General features: G+C 36.5%; 1 long non-coding RNA gene across 1 annotated transcript; it reads right to left on the bottom strand.

Annotated features, from left to right (window-relative positions):
* Positions 1-4,649: 4,649 nt before the first annotated feature.
* On the bottom strand, positions 4,650-9,696 carry LOC136855341 (uncharacterized). Its single transcript, XR_010857984.1, has 3 exons — positions 9,602-9,696; positions 7,274-7,363; positions 4,650-6,112 (listed from the first exon to the last, which is right to left on the bottom strand). It is a non-coding gene; the product is annotated as an uncharacterized lncRNA (long non-coding RNA).
* Positions 9,697-24,205: the final 14,509 nt, after the last annotated feature.

Here is a 24,205-nt window from a genome sequence, read left to right as displayed (position 1 = left end):
TTACCAAAATTTAAAGCGGAATACCTCCATAACAATAAAGCCCTCCATGGAAAGGTAACCTAAAAATGAGGAGAGTTTCCTCATTTCATTAAAAGAGAGAACAAACACTGTTCAGAAATTCATGTTTTGCAATCTGCCAAGTCTGGATATTACCTCACACAGCCTCAAAGTCTCAGCATCCCTTTTTGTATGGTATCTGGTGAGAGTATAATGACCTATCCAGTATATGAAAGGCCCTATTTTTACACATTACCCTTTTCAGATAACTTGGCTCCATTCGATGTTGGGCCAAAGATTTCCATCAAAATTCCTCCAGAGTAACAAACACCCGGTTTTGTCTAATCCCCTACGATGTGATGAACTTGCAAGATTCTCACACAGACTGTTAAATTGGTCATTATGGTATTTATCCTTTCTTTATTTCAGGTACACGAATGGAATGTCAATCCTAAAACGAGAAGGTGTTTGAGCCCCAAGCTGGTACCCCCTTTTGGAACGACGGCATGTGTCCGGAATATAATTAAAAGTTTCGTCATATACTTGGCCTGGAGGACAACTTTAAACTTTTCAGATTTTCTGGTAAACTTACTTTGCATCTTTTAAGGAAACTTTTAACTTTAAGAACGTTTTGAACTTTTAGATCTATTAAGACATCTGGCAGGACATAAACTATATTCAGTACTTAACAATTATCTTATAATACATTTTCATGTAAATTATTTAAAAAAAACAAGATGTGATGCAATCAATCAAATCCAACATCAGCAAAAATAACAAACAAAATCTGCCCAAGACAATAAATTCTCTAATCTTGGTCAATGTTGCTCTGCAAGTAAGAATGATTCCATTACATAACCAAATTTACATGAACGTGGCCAGGAAATACTGCTTTTAATAAGGGAGTCTAGTAGAGTAAATTTACATTTAACTATATGGAGCAATTTTAGTCAGTTATCCTTAAGAAAAGAAGTCAATTTTTAATATGAATACCCCTGAAGACAGATCAAATATCTCTATCCACTAATGTTTACAAGTAAATTTACATACAGCTCTAAGGAAAGAATTCTGTCAGCCATAAAGCCAAGCGCGCAATGGCAAACACATTCGAAAATATATAAATCATAACCACACAAGTTTTTTGTTTAGTGTTTCTCGTTTTCTACAAGATCTGATACATGACTCAGAGTCTGTAACAAGACGCTGGAGAAAATTCAATAAGAAATCTCAAAGAAAACCGACATAAGAATGTCAAAATATATGAAAATCATAGATTTTCTTACAAATTATTCATAGAAAAAGAACTACTTACTTTTTTGGCCATTACACATCGTTTCACACAAAATTCTGGCAGTGACAATCTACAGTCTCAATACATTATATCAAGACACTACAGGCCAGGCAAGCACATGCTTACGTACAAATCAGCAATATGAGGGAATAGGCCAAGGCTTCTCTTAGAAGTAACCTAACCACACCTTCCTTGGACTTTTGGTTCATTAAAGTTTTCTTTTGATATCAAAAAGGTCCAAAAACATTCTCATTTGTGGTATAGAAACTTGGAACACATCTGGGAAAGAATAATGGAATTATATAAGGCCCTTCCCACCTCAGCAATCAACTGTCAGCTTAGAAAACGTCAGCCTTTTGGGTCGACTTCAAAGGTGGTAACCGACTGGTTGTATACCTCCTGCTGGGGGCATTCCCTCCTTCGAGACACTGCAATGCTGACCCTAAGGAGTCCTTTATTTTAAGTCTTTCTGGTTACCTGTCTATACAATGCATATATATGAGGACTTCTGTGTTTCAGCATATGTCTCTTGATAATGAACAACAATACACAGCTTTGTTTCCAAATGATCAGTTTTACAAAATAATGTTTATTCTTTACAAACACTGCTCTAGTTCTCATTCTGTATGCGCTACTAAAAAAAAAAAAAGCCTCCCTTCTCAAAAATTAAGATAAGACTCCTAACTTAAAAATCACATTATGAAACACGCACTACTTAAAATTTAAGACTACAAACTTGAGAATTTTTTTAAGAATAGAGTGACAAAATTAAATATCTTTACATCCAAAAACATGCTCGAGTTGCATACCCTACCAATCTAAGGTCCGAATATCTATTATCATGGTATAACTGAACTCCTTTAAGTGTTTAGAGTGTATGTTTAGAGCAGGAATTCAAATGTGAAAATGGTAAGAGTGAGGAACTTAATCCCTGTTTTGAAAATATTGGCAAAAACTCCCTAATTTGCAGGTTAAGTGTCTTTAGAGTGTAAGAGTGAAAATGGTTGAGTGAGGTATTTAATTCTGTGTTCGTACGTAAAGGCAAAAACACCTTATTGTGTGTGTGTGTGTGTGTGTGTGTGTGTGTGTGTGTGTGTGTGTTTGTGTGTGTGTGTGTGTGTATGGGGGTTTCAGCCAAGCATGTCAAGTGTCCAAAGAATCCTCCAGTAAAGAATGATGCTTTAAAACATGTAAGGCATACGAGGCAGCTTAGAAAAACTATGCAATTATTCTTCAGGAAACCATGTGGAGACTTATGCACAGCACATATTATACAGAACTGTTTCAGTAAAACAGAGAGAGAGAGAGAGAGAGAGAGAGAGAGAGAGAGAGAGAGAGAGAGAGAGAGAGAGAGAGAGAGCAAAGTTCAGGTGTCAACAAAACATGTGGGTTTTATTATAACTTGAACTGGGTGTTCAGGTGATCATAACTGCTTCTACAGTGCAATAGGTGTGCAATTCTGCAGCTTTCAGATTGCGCTGTAACTTTGCAAAGTGTCTCAATGTAGCAGCTTTAATAGGAGACAACAGAAATGCCCTTGAGTGTGTGGTCTGAGACTTCAAGTTGACAGAAAAGGGAGTCTAATCAGAATGGAAGGTTGAGAGGAAGTAGTAAGAACAATGTCTTAGTTATTCCTATAACTTTACAAAAATATCTGGCTTCTATAACTAATAACATTGCAAAAAATCTTGCACTTCAGATTTCTGCAAACGTTGGCACTGGGGAAAAACTGTACAGCTATGAGTCCCCAAATTTAAAGATCATCTACCCTAGACTACAATGCCCACATGGTGCACCACAAACTGGACATTGATATAATCCTCTTGAGTTTTGGTTGTGCTGAGAAATAACAAAGGTAATAATTACCTTTAAGGCTAAAACTTGATGAGAACTGATCAAAAAGCTGAAATACAGAAGCCCTTGTACAATTAAATTCATACAATTTGGTATTACATTAATTTTCCCATTATTCAAATTTTTAAGTTAAATCTTTAACAGTAACAGTTAACTGATCAGATAACTTGAATTCAATGGGAATTTCATTAAACACTTATCAAATAACTTAAACAATAGTGAGAATTGTATGGAACAAGTTAAAAAAAAATTAATACCTTAACCTAAAACTCTCCATATGTCAAGACACCGTTGCATTGGGAATCCTAAAATTTACGAAGCCTATATCTCACAAATAGTAAACGTGAATTTCTCAAGGGATTGACATTAATAAAAACCACAAGCATCCAAGACACGCCTTTTCATGATAACTCATTGTCCAAACTGATTTGGTTCCTAAGCTTAGACAGACCTCTTCTGCCAAGATTCCCCTTTTGATAACTCTTCGAAATTTCCTTGGTGCTTGAAATGACCTCCTGCACTTTATATGGCCGCTTGTTTACATGGCTTCATTGTGAGTCATTCTAGGGGAAAGTGTGCTTGTAACTCTAATCCCTAACTAATGATATGAGTTAAACAAACAACTACTATCCTGACTCTTGAGAAGTCCACCAAGAAGTGGATTTCCCTTTCAGAGTAAAAGTCTAGAAAATATTTGGTGCTCAAGTGAAAATATTATTGACTAGTTCTCAAGATGATTTCAGTCTTCCCAGATTTGAGTTTACTTCTACATATACCCTAGAAACCATTGTTAACAATAGCTAATCTCATTTAAGGAAATGCTTTGAATTTGAGTTTACTCACAGATTCATTTACTTAGATTATCATATTCAGATAATCCAAATTATCCTCCAAGTAATACATGCAATATGGCAGAAACATCTACCCAAAATACCATTGTTAACAGTGTCAAATTCCCTTTGAATATGAGTTTACCTATTAAATTATTTACCTGAAATACATTTGACAACAATACTAAACTACCCTCAAAGTAACACCTTCAATATGGAACCTTCACATGCCACCAGTGTCTTGAAATGTGCAGAAATGCCATGATGATAATAGTGCTCTTGATAAGATACTCTCCAATATTTACAACATTAACTTTTAGAATTTAAGTATGTTTAACGTTGAGCAAGAAGCATTATTTTCATGGCAAGCTTTGTACAAAATTCACAGGATATCGTTTTAACAGCTTGAAAAGAATGACAAGTTCTTCTAAACTATTTTGAGATAAAACCAATACACTAAATTCTGAAATATTTCCTGTCTTAACAGTGCAACGTGACATTGCTACACTTTGTGACATCTCTCCTGTATCAAACAAAGCCTTTCAGTAACCTAAGTTTTAGCATACAAGTACCATAACATTACAATAACGCAAAACCTCGAAAAGATGACTAAATTTGTGCTAAAGGAAATTTTACATAAACCAATTAAAAAAACGGTGGATTAAGGCTATGAGCAGTATTTAAGAAGCCTGACTCCAAGTCCGTTCTTCAAAGGAAGCTAGTTTAAAAATATCTATAAGATTCACTGAGGAAAATTAACAGAAATCATTTGAACTTAACCGAAAATATTACCTATTCTATGAAGGTTAATACCTCACGGGTTTGACTCCTCCTAACTATTCCTAACTATACGGACCAACACGAAAATATTGCATCAAATCAGCAACATTTATTCTTTCTAACCACTGAATTTTTTGCTACTGGTAATTTTTGAACTTCAGGACCATGACCGAAAATAAAAGCATAACCTATTATTGATCTCACGTGACCTTCGTACCCAGAAAGTCAGTGTTGAACAATGACCTATTGGACATTGCAAATCAAAACTAAGATGACTTTTCGATATAAAACAGGTTCCTATGTACCCATGACCTCTTAGTAGCTGATATTACACTGATAAGAAATTTATGTTCAGTATCATGTAACATGAAATATCCTGAACTACCTGATGGTTGATATTAAACTAAAGAGAATTTCAGGTTAAAATTATGTATCCTGAAATGCTATTTGATAGGTGATATTAAGATTGCTATGAAATTCAGTTGAAAACTTTGTATCTTGAGACATGGCTGCTTTAAACTCATAAGATATTCAAGAGAGAGAGAGAGAGAGAGAGAGAGAGAGAGAGAGAGAGAGAGAGAGAGAGAGATGTATCCTGAAACATAGAGCTTTTGACAGCCTATCACAAACTTATATTTTATTGAAACACACTAAAGCATTTGACAGCGTTATAACAAACTTATAAATATTATTGAAGCTAAAAAGTCCGATATCCGATACAATTCAAGTGAAAACATCTTTGTTAACAATGAATATTTGATGTTAAAAATGACCAACATCTGAGGTGACAGCCAATAATTAAGAAAAAACTTTTCTGAGATGAGCTGAAGAACTCGTCGTATGAAACTTATGAATCTCACGTAGAAAACCCTATGTATCCTGAAGTATAGCTACCACACAGCCACTGTTAAAAATTATAAACACTGTTTACAGTATACAGAAAAACTGAACTAATTTATAGCTGACAGAGAAATTCAAGTGGAAAATAAATTATATCTCCTGGATCCCACTGGAATGCCTCTTGTAACGAAGATTCCTGCAGCTCCTGTTGAGAAATTACAAGAAGCGAAATTGAGTTAACGGGCGAAGCTGGGTCAAGAAGCGAAGCTGGGTCAAGTCTTGGGTCAACGGGCACCGTTATGACCCTGATAAAACACGTGCACAATACTGCACTATAAACTTAACCGCATCCAACTTCTAACATTCAAAGGCGTTCAGACTGTCATCTCTCCCTCTCCCTCTACGAAAATATGACGATTTCAGCAGCATCCATTCAGATTCAGATTAGTCGCCTCTTGAATTCCTAGGCGAGGCCTTAGTCCTTTCAAACTTGTCCTATAGGAGGTTGCAAGCTGCAGAGCTGAGGAAGAAGGTACTGAGATTTTATCACGCTGAGATCTCTAGGCTCACAACATAGTAAGATAAAACAAAAAAAAAAATTATAACCAGGCCCCAAGCACAGTACACAGAGTCCTCTTTTACTAAAAAGGGTGCGACGTCTCGATGAAAGAAAGCTTTGTTTGGTCACAGCTACAATAAATGTTATCTAAAATTGGTTTGTGATGCAAATTTCACTAAAAAAAAAAAAAAGAGAGAAAGACTTCTAGGTGTAATTTTCAGATAGCAAAATACTGTAAAAATTCTCTATATACATATATATATATATATATATATATATATATATATATATATATATATATATATATATATATATATATATATATATATATATATATATATATATATATACAGTATATAGATTTTACACGAGCCTATAAATATTATATTATTGTGGACCCTTTAGAACACTATTATTATTATTATTAATATTATTATTATTATTATTATTATTATTATTATTATTATTATTATTATTATCATTATTATTATTATTATTATTATTACTCGGGACTGGTTATAACATTTATAAAACCATTTAAGCATTTTCACGTGATTAGGTAAGATTTCTCAGCACCAGCAATATCGTACCTCTGTCATTTGTTTCAAAACAACCTACTGTAAGTACTCTCTTAGTCGTCTCACTATGTCCAGAAGAGAGCCTTTAATTCCCTCACTACCTGAATTTCTTACGGTCCTTATAAAAACCACACTATTCAGTACAATACCCTACAACTTACCCTTAATTACGGCGGAAATAACAGAGAAAATTAAACTAGTCTTACGGAGCTTCAAAATGCCAAGATTTTATATATGTAACTTGTGAATACTAAAGAGATCTACCTTCTAGCTTATTTTAGTATTGTAAATAGAGTTACTTCATCAAAACGAATTAACTTTAAGAATATTCCGAGAGCTTTCGGGGCTGATAATCCACAAGCTTCATTTTAATTTTTAATCTCACTCACTCTAAATTCTGTCTTAGGCCAGGTCCAAAACTTTAAATTTCACGAACAGAAACCTCTAAATCTGTAGTTTTGACTCCGTCTTAGTCCCCATTTCTGTCCCACACAAGTCATACATTTCCCCAAAGAAGGCCATTTCATGTTCGTCAAACACCTACCTTGGTTAGTAGTGTTATACAACTTATTTGGAGAATGTCCTTCGAAATTCGTCGATTATTGCTTTCAAGAACTTGCAAGCAGTAGATAACCTGAAGGAATGGGACAGGAGTTAATAAAATAACAGATAATTGGGGTCTTTTGGAAAAAATGTCCTGAATATTAACCAGTAATACTGTACTCCTAACAAAACAGAAAACCTGAGTAAAAATGTCCTGGACATGAAAGGCATTGCAGTTATAACGTAGTCCTGACTCTGAATTCAATACAAAATGCCCTGAACATCCAAGGTAGTCCAAGAATACAGTTCTGAATGGTTTCTGTACTCAAGAGTTCAGAAGCATTCGTGTAACACTGTAGTTCGGAATTCTGGCTTCAATAATAATGCACTGGACGTAAGGTTATCCAGATTTAGTGCAAAAATAATGTGGTCCTGTCCCTTCATTTTGTATAAGCGCGTTGGACATGAAAGGAAGTTCAGTAATAACACGGACCTGTCTATTAGTTCACTCAAAAGTCAGCTAAATGGGAAAGTGAGATCGTAAAGAGCTAAAACGCAATTAATACATTGTTCTGGTAGAGCTCCAATAAATCCTAAGTGATAAGAGTTTACTTAGTTTTGCAATGTAGCTGAAACCTTAACACTAGCGAAACTACGGGCATAAAACCAAGTTTTAATTCTCGTGTAGAAATTAAGTTCCAGTCAAGACTGTCAGAAGACAATTTTTTTCAGATTTGCAGATGGAAATCTTGCAAGACATACAAGTTATTCCTTCAGAAAATATTTAAAACAACCAATTTTTTTGTAAAATATGCAAACACATCTACCTATGACCTTGAGCCACAGGTATTTTAAAATGTGAGCTTTTACATCTAACCCTTTTAGAAATCAAGATGACCATGTGAATATGGTCCGCTCGTTATTTTTTGGCTCGTGACGTAGCCTTACATACAGTTTCACATTGTCAGTGTCCGCAGAGGGTTTTTCGTTTTGTAAAAAAAAAAAAAAATAAATAATCAGTACATTGAATTTTTCTGGCAAGCTTTCAAGGATGACTGATTTATGATTGATTAATGAATTTGGGCTGTTAAACCAAGCGCACAACACAGTGAAAAGAGGGAGTTGGAGCAGTTGGACAGCAAGATAAAGAGATCCAGAAAGTAAAGGGGATGAAATTCAGTGAACTGAAGGTGGTGGAACTTGGACAAAATCCTGCACTTGCAACAAGGAGTAACAGTGAGAGGTTTCAGACAACAAGACTGAACAAAGGAAGTGGGAATGGTGGTAAAGTAAGTGGCTGAGAAGTGGATGCAGCTAGGGCCCGAAGGGACGCTGCAAATACCCTTTAGCAGTCCCTGTAGGGGCAACCCCCTAATGGGGGCTTTCAATTTTAAGAGTAGGGTCCCAAATCATCCCCTGTCCAGAAAAGCTATAAAACAGCTGTGAGTCAAACGACCTGGGTAGCACACTGGATATTCCTGAAGAATTATTTTGTCACTGGAGATTAGACAGAAGACATAATTGTTGAAATTTACAAATAATAAAGTTAATACCGAATATTAGATTTATGCACCATGTTAAACTGGCACAGGTTCTCACATAATGTAGTGAAGGTTATTTTAGCTGAAACGATGAACTTCTTCATTTACATAATTGCGCTCAGAGATCTTAAGTTTTTTCAGTAAAATAACATTTTTCCTCATATTAATGATATACCATAGGACTAGTTCACTTAACATAACAAACGAAATCCAACCACGTGTTAAGATTTCAGTGCACCGCATTAGGAATAGGCTACTCATATTTACATAAAAGTAACAAGCTCTAATTCCATCGTATCCGAATATCCTACATGTCAAGATATCTTAAAGATAAAAATTCTGAGTTCCATAGACCACATTCTCCTCTACAGGGCTCTACTAAACCAGCCAGGATTCTCCATTTAGAAACTTCTCACTTGAGCAAAACTGACTTCACATTTACGCTTAGATTACTGAGACTCCACTTTCTACATTTCACTTTACACGCGTCATTTTCGTTTGGAATCCACTTAGTTCTTGACGCTACTTGTTTGTTTTGACGAAATTCTTACCAAAATATTTTCCAGTGCATTTGACTACAGACAGCACAAGATCAGGTTCAAAAGACCTCTCATAACAACAGAAGTGACTTTCGTATAGTATGGTCTACCGTGCAACAAAAAGAGTGCAGTTTTTGACTGGTGTTCGTGGAAAACAAAGGTGATGCATCCTGTACCAAATTCCACTCTGTACAGTCAGTTCCGTGAAAGGTGGTCAGCAGAACATTTTTAATTTTATCAGTTTCTTACCTTTGCAGGCATCGGATCCAGGTGACAAACTGGGCTTAGTCAACACTATCACCCTTCAGTTCCTCTTTGTGAACCATTCTCCCGAGTCCTCAGCCTAAAAAAACAAAACTTTTAATCAGATACTGATTACGTGTAAAAAATAAAGGAATCATTGTATTCTAGAAATTATATATACGGCAGTTGAACAGTGTCTTCCCAGTGCATAAAAGAAGACAATTTTTTTTAAGTTTCATAAATATTACTCATCTTGAAAGGCACATTGCTCAACTAGATGGCTTCTTGAAGTTGTACAAAATACCTGCAAGGTGACTTATGTACCTTAAGCCATCCTTCTCTAAGAGGCTATGGTTTACCAAGTTCTCAGTTTTTTCCATTAAAATCATTAGTCCTACTTGCAAAAGGTTACCTGCAATCTCTATATTACATGCAGTTCTACTGGATTTTTTACAAATGAATTCTCTAAAGTCACGGTGGTTTTTACAAGTATCTAAACCCAGCAGTTCTAAATAAACTAATTTACATCTTTATTCAGGGTCAAAATTTCCCTCCCCCCCTTTCATAAGTTGTCTAGAAGAAAAAAACGAAATGCATCTTCATCAATTCATTATTTTTAGAAAGCTTACACGATCTGCAATGAGATTGTAATGCAACCCTTAGGAAGGCGAATTTTGAATTTCTACTGACAAAATGACCGAGGAGTCTGCCTGCAACTGAGAATACCCAAACACTTCACAAACAAAACAACTTTTCACTTTAGCAGCTGACAATGTTAAATCGTACTTTCTGAACAATGCACACATAAAATCATATTTATAATGTCCCAGTCTCTTATAGATGTACTACATTCTAATTAATTTCAAAGTCTATTTTACTTTACTTTTTATTCTTTTGATGCTACCAATCGTGGTTTGATTTAGTTTCCTAATTCTCTGCTTTTGTGTCCACATTCGCAGAATAAATAGAAATTTAAAGTGTTACACTCTATCTAAACAGTCTCATATCAGCTGAATATCAGCTAAATATTTCAGTACTCACCCATAATAGACCAGGTTTTGATGGTATAACTCAGCAATGAGGATTCTATCTTCCTGTCTGGTTATGGCAGGCCCTGGTATTAGCCCCTATTACACTTCTTGGTATTTCCATGTTTTCACAAGTCCTTAGTTATTACGCAAAGTTGCTGAATATTCTGGTTAAAAACTCTCACTCCGTGATCCTAGGGGCAGCCATACTTGAAAGCAGTTTATTAAAGGTAGATTCATAAATCTTCCTCTAAATTTCTTGCTTTATATTTTCTAGTTGCCTCGGGAGATTAAATGCTCCTATATCTCCTTACAGAGCTTGACTGGTCACTGCTTTACTTACTAGGTGATTTGCAGCGGGAGCCTGTCAGCTCCCAGAGTGAGCCATATAGTTGCCAGCTAGTCAGTCTCGGCAGGAACTGGTTCGGCCCACGTGGCGCCTGGCGTGATATCATGGTCGAGGACAGTGTCTGATGGGCAGTTTTACCCAGGACTTGCAGCCCGGCACACCGGAGTTCTATGTTCTTCATTTATATGTGATTGCAATGATAAATTGCCATGTCACCTTTCTCTCAATAAGTTTTATTTTTCTTTCATTTTCTTTAGCATATAATAAAAATATTCGCCGTCTCATTCTTTTGTTTTTCTTTCCGCATGGGTAATTTTGGTTATAGTCCTAAATTCTTCAAGCTGAGAGCATTTATGTTCTTTCAAATTTCACGAGCAGAAGAGCGTCTTCCTTCGGCCCTACGCACCATGAGGATAGCAATGAACCTGCAAAGGGAAAAAATCTCTATAAAAAACAAATCTTTTTTGAATCTGAAATAATGAACTGTAGTCTAAACCTTCCCTCGACGAGTTGCTCAAGATATAATTTCCACATATAGCTCCTGACATGTGTGAATATGTGACGCTGACTGAAAAGGAGAAAAATCCCTGTAAAATAATATTTTAGAACTAATATAAACAACTGCAGATAACTAATAAGTGTTAATCGCATGCTTGGAGGGGCAGCCTGGAATGTTATTTATGAGGGCTCAGCTCACTGCTACAAATCTATGAAAACCACCACCTTTCACAATACAGCATTCTGTGCAAATGAATTTTGAGTGCAGTGTTGCCAAACACTTCAGATGATGTCACATTTATTGAAAGGGTTAATCAAATATAGTTCTAAATACAATTACTATATTGCAGTGTTACGCAAAAACTTATGACTAAAAGCTTTGAAACAAATTAGATTATGAAATGTACATAAGAGTGACAAACTTTCCTAGTTCACAGACAAAACACCGCTGTATTGCAAGCACATGTCCATATATTGCATTTTTGCGTGCATGTTCATCAATTGCTTTGCAATAGACTGCACTTTATCCATTATACAACCAAGAAAAATTAAAATATAAAAAGTAAAAATTGTAAAAAAGTAAAGTAAAAAGCCTAAGTCCCTTTAACAAGAGGCATAAGTTAATGCATTCATTATTTCATAATTACACTCTAGCTACGAAAGGTTGAGACGTTCCTATGATTAGCGGCGTTGACACTCAAGTCTCCCCTTCTTGCCGAAGGAGTTTTTAATCCTAATCCAAAAAGGCAGAACACTTTCAGGATTAGCCTCGAGGTTAAGGTTCATCCTGAGAATGGACATATTCGAGCGCACTGCCCAGCTATTTGCTTTGATTTACAAGTGACATCGTTTTTAAGTAACGTATGCATGTGTATGCATGCATGCATGTTAACGTATGCACCTGTATACATAAAAGGTATATATATTTGTATGTATGTATTTATACACACCCTGAATTAAATTTTGTATTGAGCAATTTGAAAAATGTATAGCAAGGTCCAAGTGTCACGTTTTGATCTTCGTGTTTTGCTTTTGTACTGACGTATATATTTAGTATGTATGTATACTGTACAGTATGTGTGGATATAGACACATGCATGTGTATATATATATATATATATATATATATATATATATATATATATATATATATATATATATATATATATATATATATATATATATATATATATATATATATATATATATATATATATATATATATATATATATATATATATATATATATATATATATATATATATATATGTAATATATAAGGTAAACTAAAAGATCAAGAACACCAGATGGTTCATTGTCAAAAGGGTAATATATAATGAGATGACCCGGGACAATCCGGGGTCAAGAGGTCACCAACTAAAACCAGGGACTTAACAGAGATACAGAAACTTAGTCATACAAAATCCAAAAACATGTATAAAATTGATTATTAATTTTGTTTCCTATATTTATCAACAGCTTTTTTTAATTGTGAATGACATGGAGTTTAAACAAACCAAGCCTTAAATTTAGAACACTTTTACTATTTGACCTTGATGAAACAAGATTCACTAAGTTGGTTTCTCGACATTCTAAAATACTGATGAAATTGTTGTTCGTCATCCATTAGTTCTTTGTATAGTGTGAAGTATCTTCCGTCACTTTTCCTTTTCTCCAGAGATTTATGCACCCAATAGCATCTTTTTTTTTTTTTTTTTTTTTTGCTTTATTCCACTCTTATTTTCCTCTTCCTCTTCCAAAAGGAGTACCATCACTGCCAAGTCACTTGTAATAAAAATTCTTAAACATATCAAACTTGTTTAAGAGCTGCCGGTATGAAGAACAGGACTAAACTGCGACCGTAAATGCTAGAGATATATATATATATATATATATATATATATATATATATATATATATATATATATATATATATATATATATATATATATATATATATATATATATATATATATATATATATATACTCCGTTTACGTGCAAGTATAGTGTGAATAGACCCTGAAACGTGAAATGCAGAACCCTTACCCTGTAAAAAACCTGACAGCTTCTTGAAATACATTACTTTGCCCCGGGTTTGGGATTTCAGCATAAACTGAGTGAAGCATGTCGAACGACTGTCAAAAATTCCTGTGTTAAACTCGGAATGTTTCGTGGGCAACTGCCAGCAATCCTTTGCCGAGAGTTCTACCGCCAACACGATTTGCTTCGACTAATAACGACCTGATATCAGTGGTTGCTTTCGGAATCACAAAAAGTCCTTCCTTGTGTCTGCACAAGTGCTTGGAAACAGAGCTGACGTCAAATTGTGTCAGTGTGACTCTACACAACTTATACAGTACGTTCCCATTTCATGATTTTCATTTTTTTATCAGAATCAAACTTACATTCTCGACTTTCTCAAAATAATAATAATAATTACATTCTCGCCTCACTCAGAATAATAATAAGTGGTCCCTCTCGCCTAAAATGACGCCAAAGAAACGCTGGAAAACTGCCACTGTCACGCAACATATCCGAAGTGCAGTTCTTCTTTTGTAAACAATGTGCCTGTGTCCAGTGAAAATCAACATTCAGTAACGATCTGAAGCAATGGCTTCATTTACGAATTATCCGAGATACCATTGTGAGAAATTACAGTGAGAGGTAATGAGAGCGAAAGAATTATCTCAACGCCTTCAAATATTGGTGTAACATCTTCAGTTTTGGGAAGTAAACACTGGCCCTGTCATAACTCTGACCTGAGAGTTGTTCACAAAGACAGGCCTCATGCTTCTTATAATCATGGTTGGCTACCAACATTCAGTGTAGAGCAAATACTTATTTTTCTAACGATGATAGTCTTCAGCAATGAATTACTGGTTGTTTTTTGCTACCCGCCTATTCCGTCAGCAAAAAAAAAAAAAAAAAAAAAAAAAATAATATATATATATATATATATATATATATATATATATATATATATATATATATATATATATATATATATATATTTATCTCCTACTGTAAAATTTACAGTCCTTCGTATTCAGGCCCATATCAAGTTCTGAATACCAGGTAATCGAGCCGCTTAGAAAGTGATTCAGATGACTGGTCAGATAGGCATAAACAATCACAGAACCGATAGACTTTACAAGCAGTCACCATAGAGTAAAATTCTAAAATCCATAATTAAATTTACTTATAATAAAGGCACAACCCACCAGCAACTAACAATAAATCCGGTTTCCTAAAGAACAGCAATTCTAGAAGTCAGAGCCTCCATTTCGCTTCCGAAGCAGACCGTCGAATGGGAACACCTTTCCGTGAAGTGCTGTATTCTGTATGCTGTGACGTAACAGCATACTAGACGGTCATTCCTGTTTAACAATCTGTAAGGTACCACAGTATTTTTCATGTTCAAGGTCTCACTGCAAAATTCTTCGCAAAACATACCCTGGGGTTCATTAATAAACACAAAATATAGAAGCTAAAATGTTGTCATTTAAAACTGCCACAAAATAAAGAAAAGCCTTCCCTAATGTTGTCAGGGACCATAGGAACTTCAAATCACACCAAATCACATCACCCCAGACGGAGGAATACTTCTTCCATTTACCTTCGATCGCTGCGTAATAAGGTGGGTAGGTTGTGGGATGTAACAGCAGTAATGACAGTGCATTAATATGGTACACACCCTGTAGCCAATATTGTGTATACTGGGGGAGAGCAAATGGTATTGAGCGAGGTCCCAAGAACATCTTGGTATCAACTACGAGATGCTGGGAGTCTTCTAGCGACAATGGTCTCTATACCTCTGGTCTATCACAGGACCTTCAGAAACCAGCTGATATCCTATTTGGTGTACTTGACAAGAAAGTGCTGCACCAACCCCACTTTTATAAAAAGGTTTTGTAAATTAATCAGAGGCATAGGATGAATAACCACATAAAATATACACAGTAGCACAAACTTAATATTCAGTAAGACTCTGAGTCTGAGCTTGACTGGAACTGGTTTTGCAAGAATGTTCCTGACACTGTCATTGTAAATTTAAGATGCCACTTCTGGTAAAAAGTGTCGACTTCGGCCAAGTGTAAGTTTGTTAACCTATTTCTGTCTTAAGTTCATACTTTTAAGCAATAACAGTGCATAAAACATCCAGGAAAGTCAGTGTTAATGGCAAAAATGACTGATTTTTTTTTACTGAATGGATATATTTTTGCACTGATTGATAGAATAATGTTTTTTTTTTTTATTAGACAAAAAAAGTAAACCTACCGAGTTCAATTGTCGACTACTACCCTTCCGTCATGAATGTCGGACAACTATTTGCCTCGACGTCAATTGACATACTTCGATGTGAAAGTGGTTCCTGATTCCTCCTCCTCCTCCCTCAGTTTTCATTCCAACTGAAGTCGTTTCAGTACATCCATAAAGTCTATTTGACACAACCCACTTCGTTACCACACAAACAGTTTCAACGCCAAAACTGATTACTTAAAATACTCAAGAGCTTTTGTTATAAAAAAAAATGTCGCATTAGCGTTATATTTACAGGCACTTACCGACACATACAAACATTTATTTCTGACAACCAAATCGAAGTTCACACAATTCACATATCTGCAGTAGTGCGTTTTACCTCTCTCATGAATTACTAATTATTTTGTTATTTTTATTACCCTTAACGATCTCGTGATTCTAATGTAACAACGTTATCTTCACCTACCGTGTTAATCTAAAGCTATGAGGGTATATCATTTCCTGATTGTGCCATATTCATTTGCTACAAAAAACACTAAACAGCGCGCTTAGCCAAACGGTTTTTAGATTGACGGACGACACTGTTTCCTCCAGGGATGAAAGTCTCACTACCACTGATCATTTCAGAACAATGCATTTGCATTAACCGACCGTTTAGGAAATTTAGTTTTGTTGGGGGACCTTTCCTAGTTCTCAGCTAAGAGATTGGGTTCACTGATTCATGAAATTCTCTGTCTGAATTTAGTGCCTGTAATCTGATCTATTACTCTGGGTTCACTGATTCATGAAATTCTCTGTCTGAATTTAGTGTCTGTAATCTCATCTATTACTTTGGGTTCACTGATTCGTGAAATTCTCTTAATTTAATGTCTTATCTGATCTATTACTTTGGGTTCACTGATTCATGAAATTCTCTGTATGAATTTATTGTCTGCATCAAATCTATTACTTGTTTATTGTTGTATTCAGTAATCGAACGGCCTGACCGATCCATCGAAAAACCCGAGAGTTCCGTCGAACTGTCTTCATGGATGTACTGAAAGAACCTGAATCGAAATGGCCGTGGCTCTGAAGCGGAACTTTGTCTGTAAACACAATTGGATCTACATTAATTACTTATTGGGAAAAAATGCTTGATACAAATAATTACAGATAGGCCTAAAACCTTAAATGAATTGTACCAGTTAATTCCTCAAGTAATAGCAGGACACCAGGAATGATGAAACATCTTTCAGTAATGCCTAATGCACCTGATTCATCATTGTTACCAGTTCCTGATATGAAACGCGACTGACCCATTCTTAAAGAATGGTAAGCAGTGTGCCATTTCCTTCTTAGAATGCTTTAATTAGGCATTTTTTGAAATCCCTGTACGATAAGATTTAACAGCATTAAATTCAACTACTTAATATAACGAGATGGAACTGTGTACTACATTTCACATTCAAATAATGATCAAATCTCTCGACAAATCCTAAACATTTCTCTAAGGTCTTTCCCACCCCACCCCGACCCGCCGTTCTCTTTCAATGCTAAACCCTGTATGCTCGAAAAGCTGGAGACCCTTTCTCTGACTCTGACTCGAAAGCCGAAACGAGTTCTTTATTGATCATCGTCATATATTTGTAACCAATACTGAAACAGACGCTTGTCTGTTCAGTCAACACTAGACACCATTTCATCAAAACTAATAAACTCCAAAACTGGATATTACTTTGGGCTTAAAAACTATACGAACTTCTTGGTAACACAACAAGTTCAATTATATTCTAGTCCACGTTTCACTCATTTTAAAGACCAAAAAGGGCATTTAACGTTAGTCCAGTCATTTAAAATATTAAACACTTCTACAGCCAGTATGACACATGCCAGAAATCACTTTGTTTCAAGACTATAGTGTGACTAAACTCTCCTTATAAGAACAGCATGTATCTCTTCTTCACGCGTGAAATGCGGTACAATGGCTTTAATAACCATCTTCTAACTTCTTACAATCTATTCGCCTCGATCCAGCTCTTGGGGTCTGTAGTACCTACACTGAGCAGAAAATGACCAAGCATTTTACTCAAAATGTTGTGTGTTTTTGTCAATTATCCTTTCCTGTGAATTCCAGCACCTACCGTATATGCTTTGCTTGGACTAAAATACCTTTCTTAGTAACTCTACTCATTCCAGGAAAAAAATCGAGCAATACCTTCTGTCCTCAGCAGTACTTTGGGTTATAGCCGAATTAAAAATACTTGAGAGTGTCACTATATCTCTGCTGAACGGCTACTTGACATCTAAATGTCCTCAGTTTATGGCATTCATTCTTTTCTCAAACTTTCATTCTCATTTTAGGTAAAACAATGATATTGTTCCTTCCGGCATGCCCGATATTTTACCGTGGCCCATAGCTAAGGATCTGGCACTCTGAATGCATGCTAAGTCTGCTGAGACCTTGGCTCTATCGATTGTTACTTCTCTTTGAGTGTCTAGACAGAGTAGATTGGACAGGCCTTATGGAGTACCCTGTCTTTATGATTCTTCGGATGTGTAGGCTTAAGCATGTTACAAATAAATCCCGTGGTACGATGACAGATAAGGAAGCCTCCAGTTAACAACAGGTAAAGCACCAATCGACTGCTTCTGACTGTTACTGTACAGTTCAGCACCAGTAAACGAAGTAACTAAGATTAGCAGAAATCACCATTCTATGAGGAACCGAAGTAATAGCAAAATATTAGCTAGGCTGCACTTACAAATGATCCGAGATACCATCATTACCTTATATTAACATTCTGCTACCTAATTTTGACACGCAATGAAAGTTATGAAATTATCTCATCGCATTCAAAATTGCTAGAAAGCCGTCATTGAAGTTAACAGTGACCCAATTGCTCCTCTGACCAGTGAGATTTCGAATAGATGGGCCTAACAGTTTCACCCTTATGAATGTATTAAAGAGTTTCCGTGGACACACGGTTTTCAAAGTTCGACTTCTGTAATCGAGCCTAAAGATAACTGGAATTTCTGGCTAACTATATATAAACATTAGAGAAAGTATAAATGAACGATTACCGATACCAAGGTCAAGAGAAAGAGAAGGTCTGCTCGCTTCCCCTCAAATCCCCCACGTAGGCGGAGCTTTGTCTACCTCCTTATTACGTCAGCAGGTGAAATGCCGTAGTGAGCAGGTACCTCTAAGATCCGTCATCGCCTACGTTGTTACCCCAGGTGGGAGGCGACGTCACCCAACTGGGTAGACCTTGTCTCTCTTGGCTTTGACTGATACTTTAAAAGGCCTTATAGGTAGTCAGATTAAGCTAAAACTCCCGTCGGAGTCTTTTACGAGATGCAGTTCGATCAAGTAAACGATTTTTTTTACTTATAAGGTGAAAACCTCTCATATTTAACGTTGCTTGTGCCAGACACATTCATTTTAACCAACCAAGTACGTACAACAAGTAGAGAGACAAGAGAGAGAGAGAGAGAGAGAGAGAGAGAGAGAGAGAGAGAGAGAGAGAGAGAGAGAGAATTTAGCAGCTGGTTGTAAAATGGGAGCACCTGTCTGTAGAGTGCTGTAGGCAGATCACCTTACCTGACTTGGACAAAACCAAACATAATAAGAAAACTCGTTTGAATGTCATATATTCCTCTCTAAACAACAGGCCCCCAGCCCCGGTAGGCATAAACAACACCACCACCGGATTTACAGTTACCACAGCATGCTATAAGGATACTTTAAACACTAATTTCCATATATATTATCAACGTCAGCAACTGACCTTCCTTTATAATCATCCATAGGAAAATTCCACAATATTTTTTCTGATAAACGTTTAACGGCAAAAATAGTTGCAAAATATACCTCACTGTTCATTACCGAAAACTCTATAGAAAAGGTTCAGTGGCACCAACATTAAAAAAATATAAAGAGTTCTTGCTTAATATCACTTACCACAGGAACTTCTGATCACAACCATGATACAAGCTCCAGTCGATTACATCACATGATCCCAGACGGAGGATTACATGTTGAATTTACCTTCGATGCCCAAAGCCTAAATGCAAGGGCTTAACGACTGATTTCAACAAATACCTTTCATTGCCTGGACACACCACACTCGTAGTTTGGTTTCAAATTCGATTTTTTATTTAAGTCACGGGATGTTTCCTGTAGCTGGCTGGTATCAGATCGCTTACATTCTTACTGAATAGTAAAAGCACTAGGTCACAGAATACACTGCAGTTTTAGGCCATGGTCGCTTCTCCCTAATTGCTCGTCGTCTCAGATTAAAAACGCTTTCAATTTCCCAAGTTCTCAGGTAGCACGCGAACCTGCAGGCCTTAATGGGCTGCAAGTTAATATAGTGATGCTTAAGACACTAATTTACATATACTGTCAACGTAGACAGTAGGCATTCCTTTCAATCTGTCCACAGTCGTAGTCAATAGCCTCTTTTTCTTGGTAAACGTCGTCACACAATAATATTCTTGTCACCATAATATTTACCTATATAATCAACGGCAAATATAAAAGGTACATTGACCTATATTTGTCACGAGTACCTACAGAATGGTCACACAGCCATGCTTGAGATATCCAGCCGTTTACCTAACTTTGAATTTCACCATTTCAACACTTGACATCAAACCTCTCGATGCAAAATGGATTATTATATAAAACCAAATACCTTTGCTATCCAGAAGCACTAGCGAAGTGAATAACACGAAATAGGTTTTTTTTTTCGAAAACCTCGAAGAATTTCGGCCATTAACGCTCGTACGTCCATCTCGTCCCGAGAAAGACAGGCGACTAGCTCACCTTCCTGTTACTGTTAGTTGTTACCTGTAGTCCAGAGGTGCCAAATGTAGCCAACTGAAATCCGCTAAACAAGCCCAAAAAAATCCGCATTTGTAGCCCCGATCCGCTAGAATTTTACAACATTATGAAGCTGCATGCAACTGTCATTATTAGTATAGAATGTGATTTACTTAGCTTTTTGACTTCGTCAATAAGCCTGTGTGCCCAGAAATCCATTCATGGCCTTTAACGTGATCTATTCTGGCAGTGAAAAATAATCTATTCTTGTAATGAAAAAAACCTGATCATCGTCATCTTCCACCGAAGTTGGAATTGCAGTAACTGAAGTGAAGATGTCGTAGCTGAAGAAGTTGAAGATGCAGAATACGATTCACTATACGCAGCCATCGTGCCTATTTTTTCCAAAACACTTTTAGGAATGTCACATATATGACAGTTTTTCTCTAATCTTTTTAGGCCATTTCTAACAGTAAGAACCGCATTTACTGATTTCAAACTCAGGCCATTCCTCTGTTTTTAACAATGTCAAGTTGACTGAAGAGTCTCTCAACCTCGGCATTTGAGTGTGGTAATGATAGTATGCCAATTGCCATGTCATGTAATTCCTGAAGCTGATTACATTCTGATGCATCTCAGCAGTTTCCTACTTCGATCCAGGACTTTGCTGTAGATGTTGTGTCGTGCCACTGGACTCTTGTTAAGTGGCGCCCCTGATTTTCAATTTCTTCAGTATTTTCAAAATCATAGCCACTCTGCAACGTCACTAATAAGATCTTTTACTTGATTTTAACACTCATGAATAGAAAAACGAATGCCCAGACCTTTTGTATGTCTCTCTTACAAAAGGTTTGGGCATTCGTCTAAAAGACAGCTGATGTACAAGAAGCTTTTTGCTATGTTCGATGATGGCAAACACCCTCTTCAGGTTCCAAGAGTGTGTGACACGAGATGGCTATCCATTGAACCAGCCGTAACTAGTATTTTATCTCAGTGGGAAGAGCTAAAACTTCATTTTGGAATGACAAGGTCATCGGAAAAATGTTACATTGCTGAATCATTATTTGCAATGTGCAGTCATCTAGACAACAGACCCAACAAAACTTCTGCTTGACTTCTCAAATCTCATCATTTCCTCAAGCAAAAAAATAACTGTCCCCACAGCCAGAGTGAATCCATTAACAACTGATATCACTTCCTACATAGATCCTGGAGCATATTGGGGTTATGAATCTGAAAGCGTTTGCAAGGAATCTAAAATTGCAAATGAGGATCAAAGTAACATTCGTCAACGTTGCATATCGTTTGTGGTCAAGTTATGCAGTGAATTAAGAAACACACTTCCAGATAATTTTGAGATATTCAGGAAAATGTCTCGGTTTTTCAATATTTCTTGGCAGAGTTTCTGCTCTGGAATGAGATACAGCTAACTGAATAGAGTGACAGACACACCTTATCATGAGTAGGTTAGGCAGGTCAAATTCCTTTCTGAACAATTCACATGCGCCATTACTTAGTTTTAACACTCGCATCGTCCACATCAACTCCAAGCAATTTCTTTGGATTAAGATCCACATCCTCGAGGAGTTTCTTAACAGAGCTCACATTGCTCACAGCTGTTCCAGATTCAGTTTCAACAAGCCGAAATATGTTGATACTACTTTCTGTAACTTTTGGCTGAAATATCTAATAATAATAACGAGTAACTTGACAACACTTACATCTGTTGACTTATCAATTATTAAACTATACTTAGCATCGCCAATGTCTTCTCGAAGGCACTGGATAAAATGAGGTCCTAACACATTCACGAGCATTTCTTTGTATTTAGTTCTGTGCATTTTTACTTGGGGTGCCTGTTTACTGTCACTGAAAGCCTTCTTGTTAACTTCAACAACATGATCAGTAGTTAAAAAAGTCGTGTGTTCTGCAATAAATAAGGCTAATTGTCCTTCAACCTCGTTAGTTGCATATTTGAGGGAAAGGTCAACTTTCGTGAACTTTATTTTTGACCGTCGCACACTCGAAAACGGTTGGGTTGCTCTTACATGTTTGGTACTGCTAGCATGGATACGTAAGTCACTCAGTTTGGCAGCCATTTCGCTTTTACGAAACATGCAAATACTCTACTCTTACTTTTTCCACTGGCTTTAACTAATCCTTCAAATCAGGGAAAGCTTCTCAACTTTTCTGTAAGACTTGGTATACTTTGGAGCCATTTTTATGAAGGGAACACACAGATTTCGCAAAAGAAAATTAGACCGCACAAAGACCGATTCAGCAGTGACCTATGCTGACAATGAACTAGTCTTGAATATGCCCGGCGCTGCTGCCCAGGGCCGACTGAAAAAGTCGTTTGGCAACGACGGAAATGACCGAATATTATCTTATTTACCGATTTCAGTCCAGGTAGTCAACACGTGCTTTGCTCTAGGGCAGATTACTAGTGTCTCTTCCTTCCAGTCAGAGGAAAAACACTGGAGTTGTCACCACAGGCAAAACTAAGTCTTAATGGGGGATACATAAAGACCAAATCTGAATGCACCCCTTAAATACATCTGCTCCGGACTTGGGTCAAGGATGTGGGCCATAGAGGGTGCAGCTAACGCGGCTTGTAGCAACTGACAGAAGAGAACTATGTTCTTTGTGTCTGATATTGATGCGAAATCCAAATATATTTGCATGTTTATGAGTTTTGTAGAAATATGTGTATCTCTATTGCACGTCATGTTAATTAGGGTAAAGGAACCACATCTATACGAGAATGACACCCTTACATTATTTTGCTTGATTTTTCTAAGATACTGCTTCAATCATTTCTGTACTGAGCGGTGAAAAAGATGCTGACGTCTGCACAAGAGTTGAGTGATGCCTGGCGGTTGTCACTTTGCCATTTCCATCATTGTGTTTGAGAAAGTGTGTGGGGAAGTGCGTGTACTGTGTGGGCATGGCATCGCCCAAGATTGTGTTGTTACACACCGCCAGTTAATTCATTATAAATTTAAAAAGATGAAGTTCCAGAATATTGTGCTTTTAATTTATTTTTGATAATAATGAACTTGAGAAATATCTTAAAGTTTTTTATGTGACTGTGAACTTTGCAAGTCAGTTCTGCATTCGCATTATTTGTATAACTGATCTCCTTTCCCCAACAAAACCCGAATGCAGAGCGGATTCAGCGGAACGAGCAGCTTCTTGGCTCGACTGTGAGCTGATCATTTATCTGGCGTCGTGTTGTGTGTGTTCTTTAGAAAAGGCGACTGTCCTTATTCTTCGAACTCTGTAACTTTGATTCGTTTGAGTGCCTTTGAACTGTGACCCGTTCTGAGTAATTTTCATTTATCTCTTACATAATTACCCATTTGATATGTTTGACCTATAGCAATTAAATTAATTTCAAGTTTAAATTCAGTAAGTGCGTTACAGTGGCCCTTCATTTTATTTAATTTTCCTGTGATTCCACTTTAGCGAATGGTGAGTATCATTTGATCTGATAAACTTTGTATTGCGTTCATACTTTGAAGTTACGCAAGTAACTCATAGAAACGAGGTAACATGTATCGAGTCCCCTAAGGTCTGAAACTCAACCCGTGAGTACTCGTAAGTTGCTTTTAGAAGTTGAGGATTTAGAGACGTGCCTTAAGCCTCATTCCTCGCCGGATTGGC

Source organism: Macrobrachium rosenbergii, chromosome 31 (genome assembly GCF_040412425.1).
Source record: "Macrobrachium rosenbergii isolate ZJJX-2024 chromosome 31, ASM4041242v1, whole genome shotgun sequence".
Taxonomy (NCBI): Eukaryota; Metazoa; Arthropoda; class Malacostraca; order Decapoda; family Palaemonidae; genus Macrobrachium; species Macrobrachium rosenbergii.
The sequence above is the reverse complement of the archived record's forward strand: the minus strand, read 5'-3'. Positions and strand labels throughout refer to the sequence as shown.